Source organism: Astyanax mexicanus, chromosome 15 (genome assembly GCF_023375975.1).
Source record: "Astyanax mexicanus isolate ESR-SI-001 chromosome 15, AstMex3_surface, whole genome shotgun sequence".
In the NCBI taxonomy this organism is placed as follows: Eukaryota; Metazoa; Chordata; class Actinopteri; order Characiformes; family Acestrorhamphidae; genus Astyanax; species Astyanax mexicanus.
Genome location: NC_064422.1, coordinates 15,889,972 through 15,915,615, shown reverse-complemented (window position 1 = coordinate 15,915,615; position 25,644 = coordinate 15,889,972). Strand labels below are relative to the sequence as shown.

Here is a 25,644-nt window from a genome sequence, read left to right as displayed (position 1 = left end):
CAGTGTACAACCAAGGCCCGTAAAGACACGGATAAGTGAGTTTGGTGGGGAAGAACTTGCTTGGCCTGCACAGAGTCCTGACCTCAAGACGATATAACAACTTTAAAATAAAGATAAATCAGCGTCTGACCTCACAAATGTGCTTCTGGAAGAAAAAAAATCCATAAACATACTTTTAAACCTCACGTAAATCCTTCTCTAAAGCTGTTATAAGCTGCAAAAGGATGAACCGACACCAAAATAAACCCTATGGGTATGTGCAATGACAGACAGATGAATACGTTTTTCGCAATATAGTGTACACTCACAATTTTTCTGTGCAAAACAGAAGATGTTTTGTTAACCATGTCCAGAAGTGATGTTGACTTTTCTGGGCTTTAAGGCATTTGGGATGAGTTGTGCAAACATTAACGGCCTTATCATACACCCGTCCACAGTCTTTTTTTCACGCCTTGCGCTCGAGCTGTTAAAATAGCATCAGAGTTTAGGAATATATCTACACTGATGAGCGTAGTGGTCTGGAAGTGAGGTGTGTTCAGGTAAATACCTAGCATGTTTCTATCTTGATGGTGGGAAATACAGTGCGCCACTGACTGATTAAAACCTTGACAACAGTCAACTTTTAGAAGCAATTCCTATCTTAGCCATGCAGTTTTTACATCAACAATAAACTGAATAAAGAATAAAATAACATTGCTGTTTAGATATCAATGCGCCAAAGTCAGAACACACCTGCTTCTTAAAGGTAAAGACGACTGGAACACTTATTGGTTTATTTCACTATTTTTTATGCCCAAAACATACTTATGACTAATTAAGAGAATTAGTATGAGCTGTGCAAGGCATATTTTTTTGGATCCTCATGATTCCAAAGAAACAGTGACATCAAATCAAGCTCAACCGGTGTGCTATAGATTGCTAAAATAAGGCCCTAAATATGAATGGGTTCATGATGTCTCAAATCAAATAAAAGTCTCTATCAAATAAAAATACTGTTCCAACATTGTCTGATAAATAAATGCTAAACTCCATAAAGAGAGCTTTGAAGAGTTTTAATAAACACTGTGGTGTAAAACTACTACTTTCCGTATGAATGTGTTTTACTTAGGAAATAAAGAGTTTCTGCCTAGATAAGGAGACTTTGGTCATTTTTTTTCTTTCCTGTGGTATGCTGTACCGTACCTCATGTATTCTTGGAAAGATACTGACACATTTCTGCAGCACACCTGCACTCGGACGAACTCCTGGTACACTGTGTACTAGAACTAAAGATTCAGATTCTCCGGCAGATATCACATTCTGTTTGTTCAGCTCAGGTTACGCTCACCAGCACTTCAAACAGAGCAAGTCACTCTCGATCCCTCTCTCTCTCTTTCACTCTCTTTCTCTTTCTGTCTGTCTCTCTCTCTCTCCCTCACACTTAATCTATGTCTCTAGTAATCTTGATATCAGCGGCAGGAGAGTAAACAGCAGAACTTACACGCACTCACACTGCTGTGCCAAACTACAACAGTGTGGAAATACACTATAGAGACAAAAGTATTGTAATGCCTGCTCATTTTAACTGTCTCTACTGTCCAGAGATGAACTTCTGTGAGGATTTGATTGATTACTTTTAGCGCCACCAGCATTAGTGAAGTCAGGTTGTTGGATAAGTGATCACCAACCACCAATCTATTGATCACCTCATCCCCAACTGCTTAAGTCTTCTCATGCCATCCCATCCAAAAGTATTAGCTGGAGCTCCATTATTTCAGAGAACAGGGGGGGTTAATACCTTTCTAGACCACGCCTGGCATTAAGCACAGTGCTGATAGGTGCATGTTTAATTATCTGCTCCAGAGAGTCCAATTCTATTGGCAGTACTTCTTACTAGAGGGCCTCGACATGTTGCGTGTGTTAAGTTGCACATCTGTGTCAACAATGGGCGCCTAAAGTAACTCAATGTAATTTTTACACTATGGGGCCCTGTTAAATTGCTTTAATTTTCCCAAAAATCATCAGTGCACCTTAAAATCTGCTGTGCCTTATGTATACATTTTATCAGTTACATTGTAAGGAGGAGTAAAGCTAAACATTATAAGGGAGTTTCTGTTTTGTTCTCCAGCACTGAGACTGGAGCAGTATTAGCATTATCTGCTTACCGCGCGAAGCGCGGAGAGCATTATCGGCCTGTAGCCTGCTCCTAACCCCGGCTAGCACTGCTGGAGCAGCCTTAACATTACCCACTAACTGGGCTAAGCGCTAGTTCTTTTGCTATTCAGAGTTGAGTATTATCAGCCTGTACCTTGCTGCGAACCCCGGTCTGTAGCTTGCTGCTAACCTTGGATAGCACAGCTGGAGCAGTTTTAGCATTACCTGGTAACCGTGCTAAGTGCTAGTTCTTTTGTTGTTCAGAGGTAAGTATGATCAGCCTGTACCCTGCTGCTAACCCCGGCTAGCACAGCTGGAGCAGTTTTAGCATTACCTGGTAACCGTGCTAAGTGCTAGTTCTTTTGTTGTTCAGAGGTAAGTATGATCAGCCTGTACCCTGCTGCTAACCCCGGCTAGCACTGCTGAAGCATTATTAGCATTACCCACTAACCGTGCTAAGCGCTAGCTCTTTTGCCATTCAGAGGTGAGTGCTGCTAACCCCGGCTAGCACTGCTGGAGCAGTGTTAGCATTACCCGCTAGGTTAAAGAGCTAGTGCAGTTAGTGGGTAATGCTAACGCTTACCAAAACACTCAGCATTCCTCAGTGTAGTGCTGCTGGCGGCATTAGCCTCTAATCGTAGCTAGCCTTAGTGGAAATCTGCAAATCTAAAAACAGTAAAGTAGTTTTCATATCACCACAGCAACACGTCACCCTGTCAACAGCCACTTACTGCTTACACACACACACACACACACATGCACAAAGCAAATATGAAAATAATGACCTCAGCTGAAACTCCTCACGCAGTCTCACTCAACACAGTTAAGTTTACAAACAGTACTGAATGTCACACACACACACACACACACACACGCATTCATTTATTTCAGCCCCCTGTATAAAGAACCTCTGTGCTTGGCCTAAGCAGACGAGGAACAGTTTATACACAGTCGAACTCCTTACACAACACACACACACACACACACTTTCCTCTGAAGCCCTGATCCACCTCAACCTCAGGAAATTAGCCCTTTCCTGTTAGAGAGAGAGAGAGAGAGAGCACCACATGTGCAATAACTACTCATATCTCACTGCTTGCTTTTTACTCAATATGTACACTCACTGTCAAAATATTAAGGCAACAAAACGATTAGATTTGATTATGAAGATCTCATGGTGAGCACTACAATCCTGCCTTTGCTTTGGAATGACAAACAGCCCAACTGCTGGTGTGATGGTCTGGGGAGCCATTGCACACAAAAGTCGGTTACCCCTAGTAGTGAAAGAAGGGACACTAACAGCTCAGTGATATGTGCAGGATATCCTGTGGCCACATGTCTCATGACTCATGGCAGGGCTTTCAACTGGCAATTTCAGCAGGACAATGCTCACCCACACACAGCGAGGGTTTCCCCAGGAATGTCTCTACCAGATTGCAACACTTCATCAGCCTTCTTTGTTGCCAGATAATTTACAATGTGTGTGTTTGTAGATTATACTGCAGCTGGGCCGGAATATGCAAATCTTCAACTTTACATGTCCATGCTGTCACTCCTGCACTGTCTCACACACACATACACTTACACACACACATCGTCAGCATTTGCCTATATCTGCATCCACTTTCAATACACTTTAAATGAAGGGTCATTTTGTTTGTTTCCACACAATTTTCACACACAAAATCACACACACCCATGGGCTGGCATTTCATCCAACACACACAGACACACACTTGATCTCTCACACTCTTGAGACACACTTATTTACAAATACTATGAGGACTGTTACTATCAAGAGATATAGCCTTATATTCTGACCTGTTCAAGAGTTACAGCCTTAAATTCTGACCCCTTCAAGAGTTACGGCCTTAAGGACTAGAACTAACAAAAGCTAGATTTTTAAAGACTGACCCTACCAAGACTTCAGCCTTAAAAACTGACCCCACCAAGAGTTACAGCCTTAAAGACCGACCCTACCAAGAGATAAAGCCTTAAAGACCAATGCTACCAAGAGTAACAGCCTTAAAGACCGCTCTACCAATAGTTACAGCCTTAAAGACGGGCATTATCAAGAGTTACAGCCTTAAGGATTGGAATTAACAAAAGCTAGAGTTTTAAAGACTGACCCTACCACGACTTCAGTCTTAAATTCTGATCCTTCCAAAAGATACAGCCTTTAAAACTGGCATTATCAAGAATAACAGCCATAAAGACTTGTATTATCAGGAGTAACAGTCTTAAAGACTGACTCTACCAAGAGATACAGCCTTAAATACAGACCCTACCAAGAGATAAAGCCTTAAAGACCAACGCCACCAAGAGTAACAGCCTTAAAGACCGCTCTACAAATAGTTACAGCCTTAAAGACTGGCATTATCAAGAGTTACAGCCTTAAGGATTGGAATTAACAAAAGCTAGTGTTTTAAAGACTGACCCTACCACGACTTCAGTCTTACATTCTGATCCTTCCAAAAGATACAGCCTTTAAGACTGGCATTATCAAGAATAACAGCCATAAAGACTTGTATTATTAGGAGTAACAGTCTTAAAGACTGACTCTACCAAGAGATACAGCCTTAAACACAGACCCTACTAAGAGATAAAGCCTTAAAGACCAACGCCACCAAGAGTAAACAGCCTTAAAGACCGATCTACCAAAAGTTACAGCTTTAAAGACTGTCGTTATCAAGAGTTACAGCCTTAAAGATTGGAATTAACAAGAGCTAGAGGTTCAAAGACTGACTCTACCAAGAGTTACAGACTTGAAAACTGACCCCACCAAGAGTTACAGCCTTAAGGAACGACCCCACCAAATATCACAGCTTTATCAAGAGCAACAGCCTTAAACGCTGGCCATACCCAGAGTTATAGTTTTAACACTGACCCTACCAAGAATTACAGTGTTAAAGCATGGGCCTAACACGAGTTACAGCCCTAAAGACTGACCCTACCAAGAGTTACAGACGTAAAGACTGACCTTACAAACAACAAAAGCCCTAAAGACTGGAATACTAAGAGTAAGAGCCCTACAACACTGACCCTACCAATAATAACACTCTAAAAGCATTTTATGTATCACCATGAAAATGTAAAAAAGAAATCGATATTGAAAATGGTACACAGTTGCCATATTGATGCATTCCTAGAAAGCACAGTGCAACGCTAATGGCTTTTATCTGCAAGCAGATATACTGTTGCCATTTTTGTCTTCACACACACACACACACACACATTTGTGCACGTGCACACACAGACACACATTATAGATAGGACATTTTGGCGCATATCACACATGAGGTGATTAGAGTGTGTGTAATGCTAATTTTTAGCTGTGTAAGTAAATGGGCCAGGTGGTGAAAACGACACACACACACACACACAGCTAGACTGTGAGGTTGCCAAAGGGCTTCAACTCAAGCAGAGCAAACATCTGTCATATTCTTAGCACTCTCTCTCTCTCTCTTTCTCTCTCTCGCTCTCTTTCACTCTTCTTTCTCTCTCTCTGCTTGGTATGGGATTTGACATCTCCCAGTCCTTTAATACATTGCCAGAGTGTGTTTCAATTTATCTAACGGCATTTCATAGAAAGATCAGAAAACACAATCTGAAACATCTGTCATTTTAGTGTGGGAGGTTTCATGGATAAATTGGAGCAGCCTGGTGGCCAATCTTTATTAATTGCCCATTGCACCAGTAAGAGCAGAGTGTGAAGGTTCAATTAGCAGGGTAAGAGCATAGTTTTGCTCAAAATATTGCAATGCACACAACATTATGGGTGACATAACAGAGTTCAAAAGAGCAAGTCTTTGTGATGCATCAAGAGCCACGGTATCCAGGGTAATGTCAGCATACCACCAAGAAGGACGAACCACATCCAACAGGATTAACTGTGGACGCAAGAGGAAGCTGTCTGAAAGGGATGTTCGGGTGATAACCTGGATTGTATCCAAAAAACATAAAACTGCAGCTGCCCAAATCACGGCAGAATTCAATATGCAATGTGCAATATAGAACCAGAACAAAAAGTTGACAGGTTAAAAAACTAGGTCAATAATTGATGGGGTACAGAACCAGGAAAATAGCTAAAAGAGTACAGAACCAGGAAAACACTTAATAGGGCATAAAACCCTGACAATAGCCCTAGTTGATGATAGGGTATAGAACTAGGGAAACATTTGATAGGGTATACAACAGGGACAATAGTCCTAGCTGTTGAGAATGAAAAGATAAAAAACATAAAAAAAGCTGAAAGGGTATAAAACAAGGTCAATAATTATTAGGGTATATATCTAGAGCAATAGTTAATAGGGTATAGAACCAAGACAATAGCTAACAGTGTATAAAACAATGCCAATGGTTGATGGAGAAACATGGCAATAATTGATTGGGTATAGAAACTAGGTTAATAGATGATGGGGTAGAGAACCAGGAAAACACTTGATAGGGCATAGAACCATGACAATAGCCCTGATTGTTGATAGTGTAAAGAACCAGAGAAACACTTAATATAGTATAAAACAAGGACAATAGTCATTGTTGTTGACAATAGAGCCATAACAAAAAGCTAAAGGGGTATTAAAACAGGCCAAAAGTTCATAGGGTATACAACCTGGGCAATACTAAATAGGGTACAGAACAAGTTCAGTACACCTAGTTGCTGATAGGGTATAGAACCAGGGCAACAGCTAAAAGGGTACAGAACCAGGGCAGTAACTGATAGAACCAAATTAATAGCTGATAGGGAATAGAACAATGCATAGGGTATAGAACAAGGACAATATACCTAGTTTTAATAGGGTATAGAACCATATCAAAAAGCTGATAGGGTACAAAGCCAGATCTATAATTCCTAGGGTATAGAACAGGGCAATATACCTAGTTGTTAATAGGGTATAGAATCATATCAAAAAGCTGATAGGGTATAAAGCCAGATCAATAATTCATAGGGTATAGAACAGGGCAATAAACCTAGTAGTTAATAGGGTATAGAACCATATCAAAAAGCTAATAGGGTATAAACCCAGGTCAATAATTCTTAGGGTATAGAACAGGGCAATATACCTAGTTGTTAATAGGGTATAGAAGCCTATCAAAAAGATGATAGGGTATAAAGCCAGATCAATAATTCATAGTGTAAAGAGCAGGGCAATATGCATAGTTGTTTGATAGGGTATAGAACCATATCAAAAAGCTTATAGGGTATACAGCCAGGTCAATAATTCATAGGGTAAAGAACAGGGCAATATACCTAGTTGTTTGATAGGGTATAGAACCATATCAAAAAGCTGATTGGGAATGAAACCAGGACAATACGCCTAGTTGTTAATAGGGTATAGAACCAGGGCAAAACTTAATAGGGTATAGAACAAGGACAATAAACCTAGTTATTGATAGGGTATAGAAACAGGACAATAGTTGATAAGAACTACAACCAAATTAATTGTAAAAAATACAAACATTATTCAAAAGCTCTGCAAAAGGATGTGAATAAACACAAACACACATTTAACACACTCAACATGAGCACTGACTGGATAATTCACCCCTCAGCACAACAGCGGCCGTGCAAGGATCATTACTAAGAACCGCAGAGAGAGAGAGAGCCTGCATATGAATAAAAATAGCATCATGTTATTGTGTTTGTGGTCCACCTGTGGTCAGCTATGTCATTTGTTGTCTACCAGACTACTCCTACACACACACTACACCAGGCACACACACACACACAGACACTCATAAACATGCTATATCTTGTACTGGGTGTGTGTTTATCAGGTCAGATGAGGTCATTTTACCTGTGATTGTGGTTTAGGGTCATCCAAAATCATTTACTCTGCCCCATCTGTTCTCACATCTCACCTGGAAACTCAACAACAACAGACATCACACACCAGCCTTATCAATACATTAATCAATTAATGTAGCACTGGACAGAGCGCAAATATTCCAGAGAACACAGTTCCACTGCTAAAACAGTGGAAGGATACATGTAAAGAATCACAAAATAGTCCCCAATGAAAACCGGTTGGTACAGATTTGCCATTTGCTAGATTTTATCATTATCATCATCATCATTCTATATAAACAGACCTTATCCGACCAATAAAACAGACTGTGATGAAAGTGAAATAGATATCTTTATTTGGTTATTATTATTTTAATCAGTATCAAACTATTGGTAAATTACTGTTAAATAGACAAAAGTTTACAGATTTTATGTTTCATGCCCTGAATGTTTGAAACTGCTATACTTGCATGAAATAAAACTTTAACATATATTCTGTTGCAGCAGTGTATTTTTGAAATGAATGATTGAACATCATTAATGCATAAATACACTGAAATATCATGATGTTATTTAGGGGCTATATTGCCCATCCACTTAGCATGCATGTGAACTGGAGAATTCACCCTTTAAAATTGTGTAATTGCATTATTTTCTATTGTGTCATTAATGGCATAACATTATTTTATGAGAATTACAGTTTATTGGAATAATTTCCGGGACAACATATTGTCCAATTAAAAAAAATGTCATGAACGGCCTATATATAAAATACATACACTCCCTTCCAAAAGTATTAACAGTGTAGTAACAGTGAGGTCAATCCTTTATTTCTGATAGAAGATGGAAAATCAATCAGATCCTTTGCAGATAAATATTGGGCATGACCAGTACAACCATTTAGAATCTCTTGAAGAAGAAAGTCCTCACTGGTGTACTAAGTAACAGATAACAATAACAGGTAGACCCCGAAAAACAACTACAGTTGATGACAGAAACATTGTGAGTGCTGTAAAGAAAGACCCTGAAATAGCTGTTAGTTGTTCAGCAACAACTTCCAGAGAGCAGAAGTGAAAAAAATCACAATCTACTCTTCACAGAAGACTTCAAAAAAAAAAGTACACAGGCTGATATTGGTCACAAGTACAGAAGTACAGAGACAAAGATCCATCTTTACAGACATGATGGAAAGGCTAAAGTTCTGAAAAAGAAAGGATCTGCTCATGATTTTAAACATATGAGCTCATCTGTGAAACACAGTGGAGGTAGTGTCATGCCCTGGACTTGCTTGGCTTCTTCTGGGGTGGGCTTATTAATCTTCATTGATGATGTCAGGCACAACGACAGCAGTACAATGAACACAGAGATCTACAGAAACATTTCATCTCTCAATTTAAAGAAAAATGCAAACAAATTGATTGAACTGTATATACATACTGTATATGATGACCTGTGTAGGTTCCCTAATAGGTTTGGATATAATCAAAATATTTGTGTTGTAGTACTGTGGATGTCTTATTCTAACATCTCTCACTCTTGGTTAATTAAGTCGCAGCCCCTGGTGGCAGTGATTAACCGTTCTCATGATGCAAACTAAATCCAATCTGCATCCAGCAGCTGACTTTTAATAAAATGTCACCGGGAGACGAACCGGCCTTTGAACTGAGGGCTGCTGTAATTGAGTATGAGGATTAGGAGTCAGTGATTGGGCGGTTTGGGTGTGAAATGTATTCGAACTTGTGCTGCGCATGCTAATGAGCCTGAGTGGAGAGGGGGGGTGTCTTGGGCTGCTGTGTCTCTGAGATTCAAATCAGCGTTTTTCTGCAGCTGTTTGAAGAAACACAGTTTATAATCAGTTTTTCATTTCAGCCTCACCCTGTTCCAGATAAAGAGCCTGCGCTGACAGATGGCATTCTGGGCATTCTGGGAAATATAAAGAGCTGAGAAAGAACAGCTTCCATTAACTTTATTAGCCTCACTGCTCCAGTGTTCCAACTGCAGACTCCCTGAAAAAGAACATGCTGATAGGGTATAGAAATAAGCAATAGGTGATGGAGTATTGATCTCAATTGAGTCAATAGTTTGATAGGCAATAGTTAATAAGGTATAGAAATGGGACCATAGTTAATATGGTATAGAACCAGTCCAGTAGTTAATAGTGTATAGAACTGGGACAATAGTTAATAGGGTATAGAACCAGTGCAGTAGTTTATAGGGTATAGAGCTGGGACAATAGTTAATAGGTTATAGAACCAGTGCAATAGTTAATATGGTATAGAATTGGGACAAGAGTTAATAGGGTATAGAACCAGTGCAGTAGTTTATAGGGTATAGAACTGGGACAATAGTTAACAGGGTATAGAATCCGTGCAATAGTTAATAAGGTATAGAACTGGGACAACAGTTGATAGGGTATTGAACCAGTGCAATAGTTAATTAGTTATAGAACTGGAACAACAGCTGATAGGGTATAGAACCCGTGAAGTAGTTAATAGGGTATAGAACTGGGACAATAGTTGATAGGGTATAGAACTAGGACAATAGTTAATAGGGTATAGAACCAGTGCAGTTGTTTATAGGGTATAGAACTGGGACAATAGTTGATAGGGTAGATAACTGGGACAATAGTTGATAGGGTATAGAACTGGGACAACATTTTATAGGGTATAGAACTGGGACAATAGTTAATAGGGTATAGAACTGGGACAATAGTTAATAGGGTATAGAACTGGTACAGCATTTGATAGGGTATAAAAAACAGTGCAATGGTTATTAAGGTATAGAAGTTGATAGGGTATAGAATCAGGGCAATAGTTTAAAGGGTGTAGAACTGGGAAAATAGTTAATGGAAACAGGGTAATAGGTTATATACCCTAAATAATGGTTTAAAGGGTATATAAGGTGTATTGGGTACATGGTTGGGGTTGGCACTATAAAAATTAATATTTTACTGTATAATGATAAATGTTCTTATTGTATCAACAATATACTTTTTAGGCATATTGTGGATATCATCAGTGCTTAATTGACACTGATAAAACTGCACATTTTAATAGAGATATTGCAAAAAATCCTGTTTAATTGAATGATTTGCAGCAAAAAATAGAAAATAACATGTATCGTAAGATTGTATTTAAATATCATGGAATAATATTTTAACTATACTGCCCAACACTTAAATATATATATAATTACAGCTCCTGGACTCAGCATTTGAGTCGTTATAATGATACAAAAATGAAACAATGGCCCTTTAAAACATGTCCACCATCTCTCTCTGTATTGCGTAACTTCACTCCTCAAGAAACATCACTTGCTCGTCATAACCGCACAGACTGGTAGCAGGAAGTGAGTGTTCCAGGTCTACTGACCGCAGACCTAATGACTAATGAACCGTCTAACTGAGGGCGAACACACTCACACACACACACACACACACACCATCAGTCCCCAGGGTAAACACAGCTGAATGTACGATGGGCTGTGGGTTCAGCACTGTAGCACAGCTTTACTTATACTACAGCTGCATAAGAACAGAATATATAATAATATATTGTCACTGTCCAAAGGAAAACACGTACCTCACGTAGAGCTGGACAATATATCTACATGTTGACAGAGCAAGTTGCTGTCATTCCCAGTCGATTCTTCCACTCATATGGTACAGTACCACTGACATTTGACTGTGGAATATTTAGTAGTGAGTAGGGCTGCACGATATTGAAAAATAAGAGCGTTTTTCTGGGATTAAAAGCGTGATTTCAGCTGTAACTGGACCATCTAAGCAAAACTGTGCTGGAATGAGGTGCACAGCTTTCCACACGTGCGTTTAGAAGCTTGTGCCCAACCATGTGGATAGAAGCCCCCACTCCCATTTCTTAGGCAGCAGCAGCCTGTCACTTACACAGACACAGAGACAACACTGTGTATCTACTTCTAGATATCAAGATGTCAAGAATCCAAACATTGCAACATGACATATTTGATTTAATTGCTTTAAGTGACATCTCACATCCTGCGCATGCTGATGAGGGTGCATGATGATGATGCTTAAATGATATATCGCACAGCCCTTGTTGTGAGGAAATTTTTCGACTTGCACAGGTGGAATTCTATCACTGAGCAATGTTCATTGCATTGGAGGTTGTGTTTAACTTTGTCTTAATCTTATATTTAATTTTAACCTTTTTGTTTCACAAACCATCCCTAAACATGATAAAGTGTTCTAAATGATATAAAATAAGTAAAATAAGCCTTACTTTGCCTCGCTGGCTCTAGTGCTACCATGCCCTAATCTGAGTTAAGTTTTTTCCAGTGCAGTGAGAGTCCTATTCTTTGTACAATTGTATGAAAGGTACATATGCATTGTAGAATGTGTATGTCTCTATGTTCAAACTATTCTATTCTATTCTATTCTATTCTGTTCTATTCTATTATGTTGCCATTATATGAGGGCACTGTTGTAGTGTCAAAGAAAAAATGTAAAAGCTTAAAAGTTTAAAGAAACCAAGAATGCAAACCAAAGAAATTAGTTTTTGTTCCAGTGCAATGGGCGGGGCTTAGTAACTTGTTCAATATGTGCAATAAAACAATTAAACATAAAAAAATACATGATGTCCATTGTAATGGACGCAGGGTCTGAGAGGGTTAAAGGGTCCTTACCAGGCTGATTTATGATAATGAGTGATAATGGTACAACATTACAAAAAAAACATTTCAACCAGATTAAGCACAGATTAGGCACACAAGTAGTTATCTGCCATTGTTCTACTGTATACATAAAACACTTTGCTTTACTAAAGAACCCTAAAAGAACCCTGTGTCATGATGTGTCATGATGCACACATCCTCTGCAAGCTGGAGCTGGAGCTAAAGCCTTGATAAGCCAAAAAAAGAGCATTTATTATTTAATTACAGAACACGACTGTAATAACTGTAGACTCAATAAAGCTTACTATTAAATGCTCAAAGCTGACATCCTGTGTGTGCTTTAGTGTGTGTGTGTGTGTGTGTGTGTGTGTGTGTGAGTGTATGTGTGTTTCAGGAAAAAGGAGAACAAGCCTGTTCCTGCCGCTGGCCTCTCTGACACAGGACTGGAGCTGATAACAGTAAAACCACACAGGAAAAGCAAGGAAACACACACACACACACACACATTATTACAAACCACTCTTGAGAGGAAACAGACAAAACCATCTGCTATGTTCCAATACAGTTGCAGATACACTATTAATACTAAAACTTAATAAATGGGAGGATTTGATTGCATTCAACAACAGGGTTCAGGTTAGTAATGATGTTGGATGATTACCTCATCATCTCATCCCTAAAATTATTAGACAGAGCTCAATAATTTCAGAGAACACAGTTTCATTCAGGGTTCTTGCACCGTTTTAAAAGTAAAATTTAATGCTTTTTAAGACCGCAATAAATATAATTTATACATTTATAATTTATAAATTTAATTTATAATATAATATTTTATTTGGTAGAAAATGATTTGTTGTATTGGAAATCAAAACTAACCAGCTAACTTTCTGCAAACATTAATATGTTGTCTAGCTCGTCACTAATGTTAGCTAGCTTCCTGCTAATCTTAGTTCTCTCTTGGGTAATGTAGCTAATTGCCGCTAATGTTACCATGTTAGCTAGCTCTCCACTAACCTTAGTTCTCTCCCTGGTAATGTAGCTAACCCGCCGCTAATGTTACTATGTAAGCTAGCTTACCGCTAGGGACCTGCAGGAATCCTGTCACTGCTCCACAGCTCAATGCTTCACGTGAAGAATGGACTGTTCAGCCTTTTCAGAATGTCAGATATAGCTCACACTAGCAGTGTAAAAATTAGGGCTGCAACTAATGCTTATTTTGGTAGTCAACTAATCTGAAGACTATTTTCCAGATTTGTTGATTAGTCAGTGATTATTTTTGCCATGCCCTCTGCATCCTAGTATTCTCTTGTGCATCAAAATGATAGAAGCAGCTGAATATGGGACTTTAATGCCTTTTAAATTCCCAGAAAATGTTAAAATATGCAATGTTCAGATTTTGTAGGCATTGTTTTCATACTTGAAAGTCCAAACCAGAGTCCACACCAAGGTTCATGGTCAAGTAAATTTAAGTCAAGTAGTTTTATTGTCAATACTGCATATGTATAGGACATACAGAGAATTTGAATTACGTTACTCTCCTTCCCAAAGTTACAGCAAGTACAGAAAATAAGATTATAAATATAGAAGAATGGGAGACACTAAATGTACAATACAACAAGGTCACAGATATAGACAAACATAAGACAAGAGACACAAGAAAATAGTGCAATAGTGATAGGGGGATTAAAGAGGAAATGATAGTACCAGTATAAACAGAACCTGTATAAACATTAGTGCAAATGAATGAATGAAGTAAAGTTCATTAAATGTCACAGTTTTATAGGGTGAATTAAAAGTTTATATGTAAGTGTAAGCAGTAGTGCAGGTGTGGGGTACATGTCAGTTCTTATGGCTTTGTTACATTGTATTCTGTATAATTAGTCTGTTTAGTTTTAGTTATACACATTATTTGTAAGTTAATATCGTCGCCGTCCTATAAAAAAAACACTTATCTCCATTTTTGTCGATTTTTAGTTTACTACATAATTTGAACAGACAAACTCCTCCACCAATAGAAACGGACCAATAGAAACTCTACAAAATGAGCTGAAATAAACTCTTTTTATGTTGACTTCCATTGAAAGTTGACAAGTTTTTTTCTCTCCTGTAAAGTTGTTGTTTTGGAGATAAGTGTTTTTATTGGACAGCGACGATATTTATAAGTATTTTATGTAAACTCCACCAGAAGCATGATGGGAAATAATCTCAGAAAGAATCTAGTTGCAGTTTTCCAGTTAGTGATGCCCAGTCTTTGCAAAATCTTAATCTGTGAGTAAACAGTCTGTGACTTTAGATTTGAGAGGGTGTAAAACTTTAGTCTATTAAAAGTCTTTTCAGAGTATTTTCAAAGTTGTGTAGTGTATACACAGCATTAGTAAGTTGCTTTGCCAGGTCTAGTGATGAATTTTAGCTCTCTGTCAGAATCTGACTCCCCTTGCATAGATACACCCCCTGCAGCAGAATAAGTGTAAAATATGACCTCAGATCTTTTACATTTTTGTTTATGAATAAGGTTTAATCTACTGTTACAGTAAATAAATGAATGCTCAGTCTAAGCCTTTGTGTTTATACTGTTGAGTGGGAATAAAATTTCTGACAATCAGATTTCAGTATGCAGAATTTCCAATTCTTTTTTTTTCTCTTGTTTGTTTGAAATTTACTAAAGTTCCTACAAGGTGATGACAGAACAGGCTCCTTCCTACCTGCACTCACTCCTGAAGGCTTACGCTACCTCCCTACACTAACTACATTTACATTTACATTTCCTTCTTCCCCTCCTTCACTTCTCTATCCCTTTATTTCCCTTCATCCTCCTTTAAGCCCTATCTAAAAATGGGTTATCTTAATTCCTATTACTTTTGTACTTCATTATTGTAAGTCGCTTTGGACAAAAGCGTCTGCCAAATGTAATGTAATAATAAAAAGTTCCTCTAACTGTGATGTGTAATTGACTGTAGTTTGCTACTTTGGTAACTGAAAAGTCTGAAAGTCTAGACCAAACAAGTTAGGTGTTAAAGCTCCCTCAGTGAATACAGATGTAATCTGTTGTGTCTGTTACTTTTGGTGACAAAACTGAGTGTGAACTGAGTGAGTGAGCACCCATTGTGTCTCTGTGCCCAGCAACTTGTGTGGTGCATTGCGTTACAAATGAACAACTAGTAAACATTGTTAATAATTGACATTGGCAATCGTTGCAGGCCTTGTGAACTGCCTAAAACAAACATGGTATTTGGTGAGGAAATGGGATCAAACAAAACACATTTGGTTCTGGGCAAATATTGACTGAAACACCTCCTGCAGATTCAGTCCCTCAGATCCAGTCTACACTAAGTGATACAGTAAAGCTAAGGTTTAAAAGCAGGACTGTAGTAAAGCTGCTGGCAGTGTGAGATTTTCTCCTGGCAGGTTCTGCTGTAATCTGGTCTCTCCGGCGCTGAAGAGGAGAGTTTTTTGTGTGTGTGTGTTTTTTTTTATTTTGGCAGCTCTGCTGTTGACAGGAACTCTTTCCTGAGCGGAATGGTCAGCAGTGGGAGGAGGGATATCCTCTGAGAAAAGCTAAAGAAGCAAAATTTCACCACTGCAGACTGAAATCACTGCAGAGATCTCAAACAGTCTTTAAACAGCCGAAAACCAAACAACAGATCTACTGATAATCAGTGATTTAGACTGTTGGATGCTTCTTTACACTTGTGGTATCTTGTGTTCTAAACTTGAACTGAAATAGCTAGGACAGTCTGACCCGGTCATTAATGGCCAATGTATACTTTTGCGTTAAACCTACGGCCCAGAATCAGAAGTAGTTTGATGTGTGTGTTGTTCACTGTGGACCTCTACCTCACTCTACCACAATCTACCTCACTCTACCACACTCTACCACAATCTACCATTATCTACCATTATCTACCACACTCTACCACAATCTACCATTATCTACCACACTCTACCACAATCTACCACACTCTACCACAATCTACCTCACTCTACCACAATCTGCCACACTCTACCACAATCTGCCACACTCTACCACAATCTACCACACTCTACCACAACCTACCACACACTTCCACCAATCTATCTCACTCTACCACAATCTGTCTCACTCTACCACAATCTATCTCACTCTACCACACTCTACTACCAATCTATATCCCTCTACCACCAATCTATCTCACTCTACCACAATCTATCTCACTCTACCACAATCTATCTCACTCTACCACACTCTACTACCAATCTATATCCCTCTACCACCAATCTCTCACTCTACCACAATCTATCTCACTCTACCACAATCTATCTCACTCTACCACACTCTACTACCAATCTATATCCCTCTACCACCAATCTATATCCCTCTACCACCAATCTATCTCACTCTACCACCAATCTAACTCACTCTACCACCAATCTATCTCACTCTACCACAATCTACCACACTCTACCACAATCTATCTCACTCTACCACAATCTACCACACTCTACCACAATCTACCACACTCTACCACAATCTACCACACTCTACCACAATCTACCACACTCTACCACAATCTACCACACTCTACCACAATCTACCACACTCTGCCACAATCTACCTCATTCTGCCACAATCTACCACACTCTACTACCAATCTATATCCCTCTACCACCAATCTATCTCACTCTACCACAATCTATCTCACTCTACCACAATCTATCTCACTCTACCACAATCTATCTCACTCTACCACAATCTATCTCACTCTACCACACTCTACTACCAATCTATATCCCTCTACAACCAATCTATCTCACTCTACCACAATCTATCTCACTCTACCACAATCTATCTCACTCTACCACAATCTATCTCACTCTACCACACTCTACTACCAATCTATATCCCTCTACCACCAATCTATCTCACTCTACCACAATCTATCTCACTCTACCACACTCTACTACCAATCTATATCCCTCTACCACCAATCTATCTCACTCTACCACCAATCTAACTCACTCTACCACCAATCTATCTCACTCTACCACAATCTACCACATTCTACCACCAATTTATCTCACTCTACCACAATCTATCTCACTCTACCACAATCTACCACACTCTACCACAATCTACCTCATTCTACCACAATCTACCACACTCTACCACACTCTACCACACTCTACCACACTCTACCACACTCTACCACACTCTACCACAATCTACCTCATTCTACCACAATCTACCACACTCTACCACAATCTACCACACTCTACCACAATCTACCTCATTCTACCACAATCTACCACACTCTACCACAATCTACCACACTCTTCCACCAATCTATCTCACTCTACCACAATCTATCTCACTCTACCACAATCTACCACAATCTACCTCAATCTACCTCAGTCTACTTCGCTCTACCTCATTTGACCAACTTGTGCCTCACTTTATATCATTCTATCTCACTTTACATTGCTCTACCTCACTCTACCACACTCTACCACAATCTACCACACTCTACCACACTCTACCACACTCTACCACACTCTACCACACTCTACCACACTCTACCACAATCTACCACACTCTACCACAATCTACCACAATCTACCACAATCTACCACACTCTACCACAATCTACCTCATTCTACCACAATCTACCACAATCTACCACAATCTACCACACTCTTCCACCAATCTATCTCACTCTACCACAATCTATCTCACTCTACCACAATCTACCACAACCTACCTCAATCTACCTCAGTCTACCTCAGTCTACTTCCAATCTTCCAATACTTCGCTCTACCTCATTTGACCAACTTGTGCCTCACTTTATATCATTCTATCTCACTTTACATTGCTCTCCCTCACTCTATCTCACTCCATATCACTTTATTTTACCTTACATCTCCCTACCTCACGCTACCTCACTCTATATTGCTCTCTCACACTATTTTACTCTGCCTCCGTCTGCCTAACTCTATCTCACACTGCTTCACTCTACCGCTACAAAACCTCGCTCAACCTCACTCTACCCCCCACCCTGCTCTATCTCATTCTACCTCGCTCTACTTCACTCTACCTCACTATATTTCACACTGCCTAACTCTCACTCAAAAGAATAGAATAAAGTACTGATGAATTGTCTTGCAATATACAGGTTAGTGCAGAATCACAGCACTGTGATATCACCGTTATCATATGTTGAGATGCCAAGCCATGTAGGGTTGATTCCCACCCTAATCTACAGCTGTCGTGTTGGGTTTATCTGAATTGTATATCTGTTTTATTTTTTACACTTATGTAAATAGTGTTACTGAGACTGGTTCTGCATTTACTGACCTACAAACACCTTCTGTGACCCACATTCTACAAGGAACTGCCTGCTACAGGTGTGTGTGTGTGTGTGTGTGTGCTCATTCATTGTCTGCTGAGCTCAGATACATTTGCATTTCAACAGCTTTAAACAAATGAGCTGCTGGAGTGGCTGGGTGTTCCACAGCTCAGCATCCGAGTGAGGAGTTTCAGAGTTCAGACTGAACTCCGGTGTGTTACAGATCTGTACCTGACTCAGGATATTGTCAATCGAATCAGATTTGGCTGTTTAATATGAGTAGTGCACAATTAGTTCCTGTTCTAGTTCAGATTCCCCCCTTATTAAGAAAGTCAGAGTCAGAAACATATGCTTGATCGTTTACAAATCAGTAAAAGAGATGCAGCATGTGATTACTTATCTTTATTACAGTCTCATTTACTGACATTACCAATTATTGACATATAATGCAGAGCTGGCACATGGATGTGTGGAATAATGAGACAGCATGCATGTATTTAGGTCAGCCGTGTTCAATGCTTTCAAATGATGAGCAGAATTTGCACAGAATTGGCATTTAACTTTGTTAGGATTCTCCTATAAAAGTTGCCTCCATTCTTTAGACATTTTCTGAGATATGCTGACTACTAGCGTAATGTATCCCCTGCTTTGCCTTAAGCTTCCCAGCTTTTTTCTATCCCAACATTGAAACAGCAGTTCATGTTAGGCAGTATGACCAACAATTTATATCACGTTTTTTTTTTTTTAAGATTCTGGCGGTTTCTCTGTATATGACAGTATTTTTTGTATGACTGGGCTTCAATAGAGGCTTGCGACTTATTTTCTATTGTTAGGAGTGTACAGAATACAAAATATTAAGGCTTTAAATTTAGGCTTTGATTTGTATGTTTTTTATGTCCCACAAAATTACACAATATATAAAGAAATCAGTCTGCATTTGCAAGAAAACTATTTTTAATTAACTGCATCAGTTTAAACATAGAACTTAAAAAAGACACATGCCAACAATTTTAACACTGCTTCCTTTTTAAAACTAAATATTTGGTTGCTATTCTATAAACAATATAAACAGTTTAAGTTTATATTTAAAAGTATTTAAAAACATATTTCTCAAATGTTCTACTGCACAATTAAGATACATTATGTAATTTACATTATGTAAAAATTAGAAAAATGTAAAAAGTGTTAATGCACTTAATTTGGTGCAACGCGTTATAATATAATATAATATAATTTTTTTTTGACCCAAACTTCTGCCATAATCTGCCCCGCCCCTGCCCAACGCAGATTTTTTTTTGGATGAATAACTGAAAAGTTCCAACATGGCCAACATAATGACAGAGGAGACATCCCCCAGTGTGGTGTCAAGCTGTAACGCTCTGGACCCAGTCTTATTTCAGACTTTCAGCTTTGACCCAGATAGTGAGCTTTGGGGCAGGAGAAACATGAAGCACATGGAGCAGATAGGACACCCGAATTCGCTCTGGCAGTATTCCAGTTGCTTATTTATAAGTTCATATATAAACTAATGCAGCATTAAATAAAAGAAAGTCCAGCTAGGTCAGTTAAGTCCAGTGGTCTCTGTGGTACAGAACAACACAAACTCTGGTTCTCTACGCTCTCATTGTAGCTACACACTACTAAATATTGACTGTTACAGTTTCACCCAGGCCATTTAAATGGTAATCCCCTATTGTGTGCATGTGTGTAATACCAAACACTTCCTAAGATTTTTATACTCAGCAATTTCTTACATTCGTTCTTTTATTTACATATAAATACACAAGTGTGATTTGCAGTTAATCAGAGAATATGTTGTGATTAATCTGATTATTTTTTTAATCAAATCACACCACTAGTTATAATTAAAGCCAATCCATTAAAGTTTTAAACTAACTGTTGTTCCGTCACAATCCCCCTGGCTTTCCAGTTAACAAATAAAACATTCCAAATTTCGAAGTGCAATAATATTATCCATCAAGGCACAGTATTAGTATATTCAAAAGGGTTATACTGGAAGCAGTATGTCATCACTAATGCCTAGCCCTAATGAATCTAGCGTTTTATGGAGTTTTCTTATTTGATTCAAATAAATGAGTCCACACCCAGGACCGATCTGGGGGAGAAGCTGACTATCACTGGTATAAACTTCCACCCAAGTCCACTTAAAGTGAAACCAATTGGCCCACCTGATCATTTCAAGGCTCAAAAGCAGCTTTACCACCCAACTATACGTAACAGACCCGTGGGGAAAACGCCCCTGTGTCCGGGAAAAAAATGAAGGAGTGTCTCCCAGCTGTTAGCTAAAACACTGTTTGTTATGCTAACCTAGCTAATGCTAGCAAGCAATCTGTTCCTCTGCTGGTGTTTGGCTGTGCTGTTCCACACAGACCTCTGCAGCAGCACTTCTAGAGGATAACAATGTTATATAATTTGCTGTCTGTTGAAGTCTAAAAACAGTTTTCTCAGCTATGCTAAGATAGGGCGGTACATAAAACGCACACTAGAAGCTAATTTAAAATCGGTGTACCGAATGAAGTGGTATACCGTCCAGCTCTTGTGTGTGTAGTTACAAGGATTTTCTTTTCAGCAAACGTGCCAGTTAGCCCCTCGATTATTGTATATTAAAAAAGAGATTTTCAATTATTTATAATTATTCCTCATTAAAATGTCATCCAGCATTTTTTACTCAGAAGCTCAGTTGACTGACTGAAGGTCCCACTCGTCAACTTTTTAAGGAGCAGCTCTAATGATATATTTACAATATTTTATTATAATACCAGATTTTGGTTTCAAAATAAACACAGAAAGCGAGTGGTGTTATGATTAGTGTTCAAAACGACAACTGTAAACAGCTCTGTGGTTTAACCATCTCTGGTGATCAGATCACCCAAGACGCATGTTAAAGCCAGGTGTGAACAGAGGCTCTGTGTGTGTGTGTGTGTGTGTGTGTGTGTGTGTGTGAGTATGTGTGTGTGTGTGTGTTTTTTGGGATAATCCCTTTCACTACAGAGGGATGAAAGAACAGGAGAGTAAACACAGGGTTTAGTCTCAGCAAACAGACACACGCCTCCCGCCTAACGTCTACAATCATAACGCCAAACGACTGTCACAACCAGTTTACCCAGCCAGACTAACACACACACACTCTCCACCCTTCTCCCAGTGAGCCTAGTGTTACTACAACCACTTCTGAACACAAGTCACTGCTTAATTTGGCCATTATTTTTGGCCCATTCATGGTCAGCTGACCATGAGATTGAGATAGGCCTGGGGATTAGAGTAGTGCTGATTAATTATTCTTGGTCAACTGGGAATACAGTAAAAGCACACTATGGATAAAAGACACACTGGATCCACAGCCTTGCTTACAGAGGATCCAGTAGGTGACACATTGCATCCCCTTCTCTAATGAGGGTCCATTATAAGCAAACTATTTGTATTCCCTGCTTAACTGAGGATCAAGTATAAGCACACCGGATCCCCAAATCCACTTAGAAAACAATAGACACACTGGACCCACAGCCTTTCTGAAGATCCAATGTGAGCACATTGGTTAGTAGGTCTACAGAGGATACAGTCGGTGATAGGCTACATTGCATCCCCATCTCCACTGAGGGTCCAGTATATCAATAAAAACTGTATTCTCTGCTCAACTGCGGATTCAGTATAAACACACTTGATCCCCAGCTCCACTACGGAATAAAAGTAGACACTGCATGCACAGCATTACTGAAGATCCAATATAAACACATTGCTGGGATCCCCAGCTCTACCCAACATCCCAAAGTAACCCACTGATCTAAAGTGATATTGAAGAGCCAGTATACTGAAGAATACTGGATCCCTAGTGCTACTACAAATCCAGTATGAAAATACTGGATCCCTAGGATCCAGTATAAGCACACAGGTATTCACTTTTAATGAGAATCCTATATAAGCACATTAATAAGCATCTAGTATAAGCAGCATGACAATAGATCCTGATACAGTGAATCCTAAGCCTTACTTGTGATTCAATAAAACCACACTGGTTCTATAGATCTCTTGAAGATCCAGTATAAACAGACTCATCCTTATCTACAATAAGGATCCAATATGAGCACATTAATTGGATAAAATAATATAGGCACATTAAAAGCACACTGGATTCCCAGATTTACTATAGAGTAAACCAGTATATGCACAATCCAAACCACTACTGAGGACCCATTATAAGTAAAACTTATTAAATCCCCAGTTCTAGTAGGCACGCAGTGTAAACACAGTAGTTCTGTAGCAGATTAGCCAAAAACAAATGGGTCTATAGCTCTGCTGAGGATCCAATATATGTACATTAATGAGGATCCTGTCTAAGCACATTGGCACCTCATCTCTATTAAGGGTCTAGTACAAGCACATTGGATCCACAAGCCAATATATTGGATCCAAAGTCCAGTATAAGCCCATTGTTGGTGAGCAGCAGTAAGCCGTGGGCTGAAATCATGCTCCTCTCTCCCAGTTCAATCAATCCTTTCAGACGCTGGAGCTTCAGGAGGGTGTTAATTAGCACGCTTCACTAACACGTAGCAATCTGCATAGCAACAAACGCCACAACATGCATATTAATGTCATTCTGATCCTCTCCAGAAGTCATCCCCACCCAGCCTGCAGATGCCGGCTCGCCCATTTCTTCACTCAACAAGAACAGCAATTATATAATAAATACAATATCCTTTAATTATCTTTAATTCACTCGTCTGCGCCCTCTCTTATACACTGCACTGTGATCATCACCGTCATTTACTGCTTCTTAGCACTATAACTGTACATCATAATTACGCTGCACATGCACAGTATAATTACCATACAGCTGCTGTGCTAGCTCTTATCTTTAGTTATATACAGGCATGCATCACACTGCACAGCATGTACTGTAGACTGTATTTTTACTAGCGATGCAAAATATGAATGTGGCTTTTTATGAGAAGAAACAAAATACATTACAACAACAGCAGGTAAGGTGAATATACCACTGATGATTTGGTACTAATGGTACCTCTCAAATTAGCCAGCATTAGCTTTTAGTCTTTCTAGCCTAGCTCTTAAGAGTGGTATAAAAACTTTTGGCACCCACCCTGATCATTTTCATGTTTTTCTTTATAAATCATTGGTTGTTTGGATCAGCAATTTTAGGTAAATATATCATATAGCAGACGTGAAATGAAGTTTATAGGATTTACAAAAAGTGTGCACTAATTCTTTAAACAAAATTAGATAGGCGCATACATTTGGGCACCAGAACAGAAAATTGACATCAATATTTAGTAGATCCTCCTTTTGCAGAAATACCAGCCGCAGAACGCTTCCTATATATGTGAAAAAGTCCGGTGTCAAACCGAATAATATGAAATGTGACCAACAGCTAATAAAACCGGGTTTCTAAGTGGTCCAAAGGGCTGCCACTATGATCAGGAGCCTCTGTGAGCTGATGTATCGGAACCGAGTCGCTGCGCTTTCCTCTGAGTGCCACAGAAAAGCATCATTACTAGGGGTGTCACGATCTCGATATTTTATCGAAATCGAATCGAAATGAGGTCACGATCTCGAGTATCGAAGTCAAAAAGAGGATCGACGATCCCTCCCGCGCGCGCTACGCAAATAGCGCAGCGCGCTACGCAAATGGCGCGGCACCAACACAGCGCATCCTATTCATTTAAATAGAGATAGCCACTGCATGAGCGCAGTCGGCGGGAGTGTGATCACTGTTTTTATCTGTCCAACGGGGGAGGGGGGGCGGGGGTTGGGCGCGCAGGTTTTGTATCTGTATCTAACGGAGGGGTGGGTGCGCGCAGGTGAGAGCGTGTGAACTCGCTGAAATGCGTGTGTCAGTGTGGTTTGAGAACACTGACTATAGATCACAGTGAGGTGGATTAAAAATCTTAAACTTATAATTGACTACACCTGTTGCTTTCCATTGAATTAAAAAAACATCTTTCTCTCAGATAAAGTAAACACAAGCGTGTTTCTGACTAAAATAAAAGCTTTTCAGGAGAGATATAAGTTATGTGTAAATATTTATAAGACAATACCCACATCACTTATCTAACCAGCCTGTACTGATTTCTGCCCCCCAATAATGCTTTCAATAACCTCTTGTAACCCCTGGGAGCCAGGGGTTACACTCTAATAGCCTTTAATAGTCTTCAGTAGCCTTTAAAAGACTTACCTGGCGGCTGTGGTGTGTCCACTAAACTCCATAGTTATAAACATCCTGAGGTTAGCAGCGCGCTAACTGACCTGTTTATAATGTAATCCGAGCAGTGCCTCCGTGTCGGCTGTTCTAACCTGCTGCTGTTAGCTGCTTGGGCTGAAAGATGAACTGTAGTGAGCTGTATTATCCGGTTAGTGGGGTTAAAACCTTTATTTGTTTACAGAAACAGTAAAAACGGACTGGCTGAGCTCTGTAGCCCGTGGCTGGGCTGTACTGAAGTAGTGACTGAGTGAAGAGAGCGGGGCTTGTGCTGCTGCTGCTAGTGGTTGGATGAAGAACTGCAGCTTCATGTAATGAGCAGTTTCACCAGCCATCCACACACAGCTCTGATAAACTGCTTGTTTTAATAGTGCACACTGTTGCTACCAAAAAAAGTCACTAGATGGCATTACCATATATATCTTAATAAATAATAATAATAATATTTATAATATTTATAATAATAATAATAATAATAATAATAATAATAAATATATTATTTAAATTTTATGAGGCATAAA

At 39.2% G+C, this 25,644-nt stretch overlaps 1 protein-coding gene across 3 annotated transcripts in view; it reads right to left on the bottom strand.

Moving 5' to 3' along the window:
• Positions 1-25,644, bottom strand: part of LOC103022911 (zinc finger MIZ domain-containing protein 1) — an 87,286-nt gene that overhangs the window by 50,833 nt on the left and 10,809 nt on the right. Inside the window, exon 1 of one of the 3 annotated variants that reach the window (XM_049464484.1) lies at positions 7,932-7,975. The exons of the other annotated variants lie outside the window; for them this stretch is intronic. The gene's annotated coding sequence lies outside the window, so the exon portion shown is untranslated. Of the gene's footprint in view, positions 1-7,931; positions 7,976-25,644 lie in introns of those variants that run through there. 3 annotated transcript variants of the gene reach the window in all.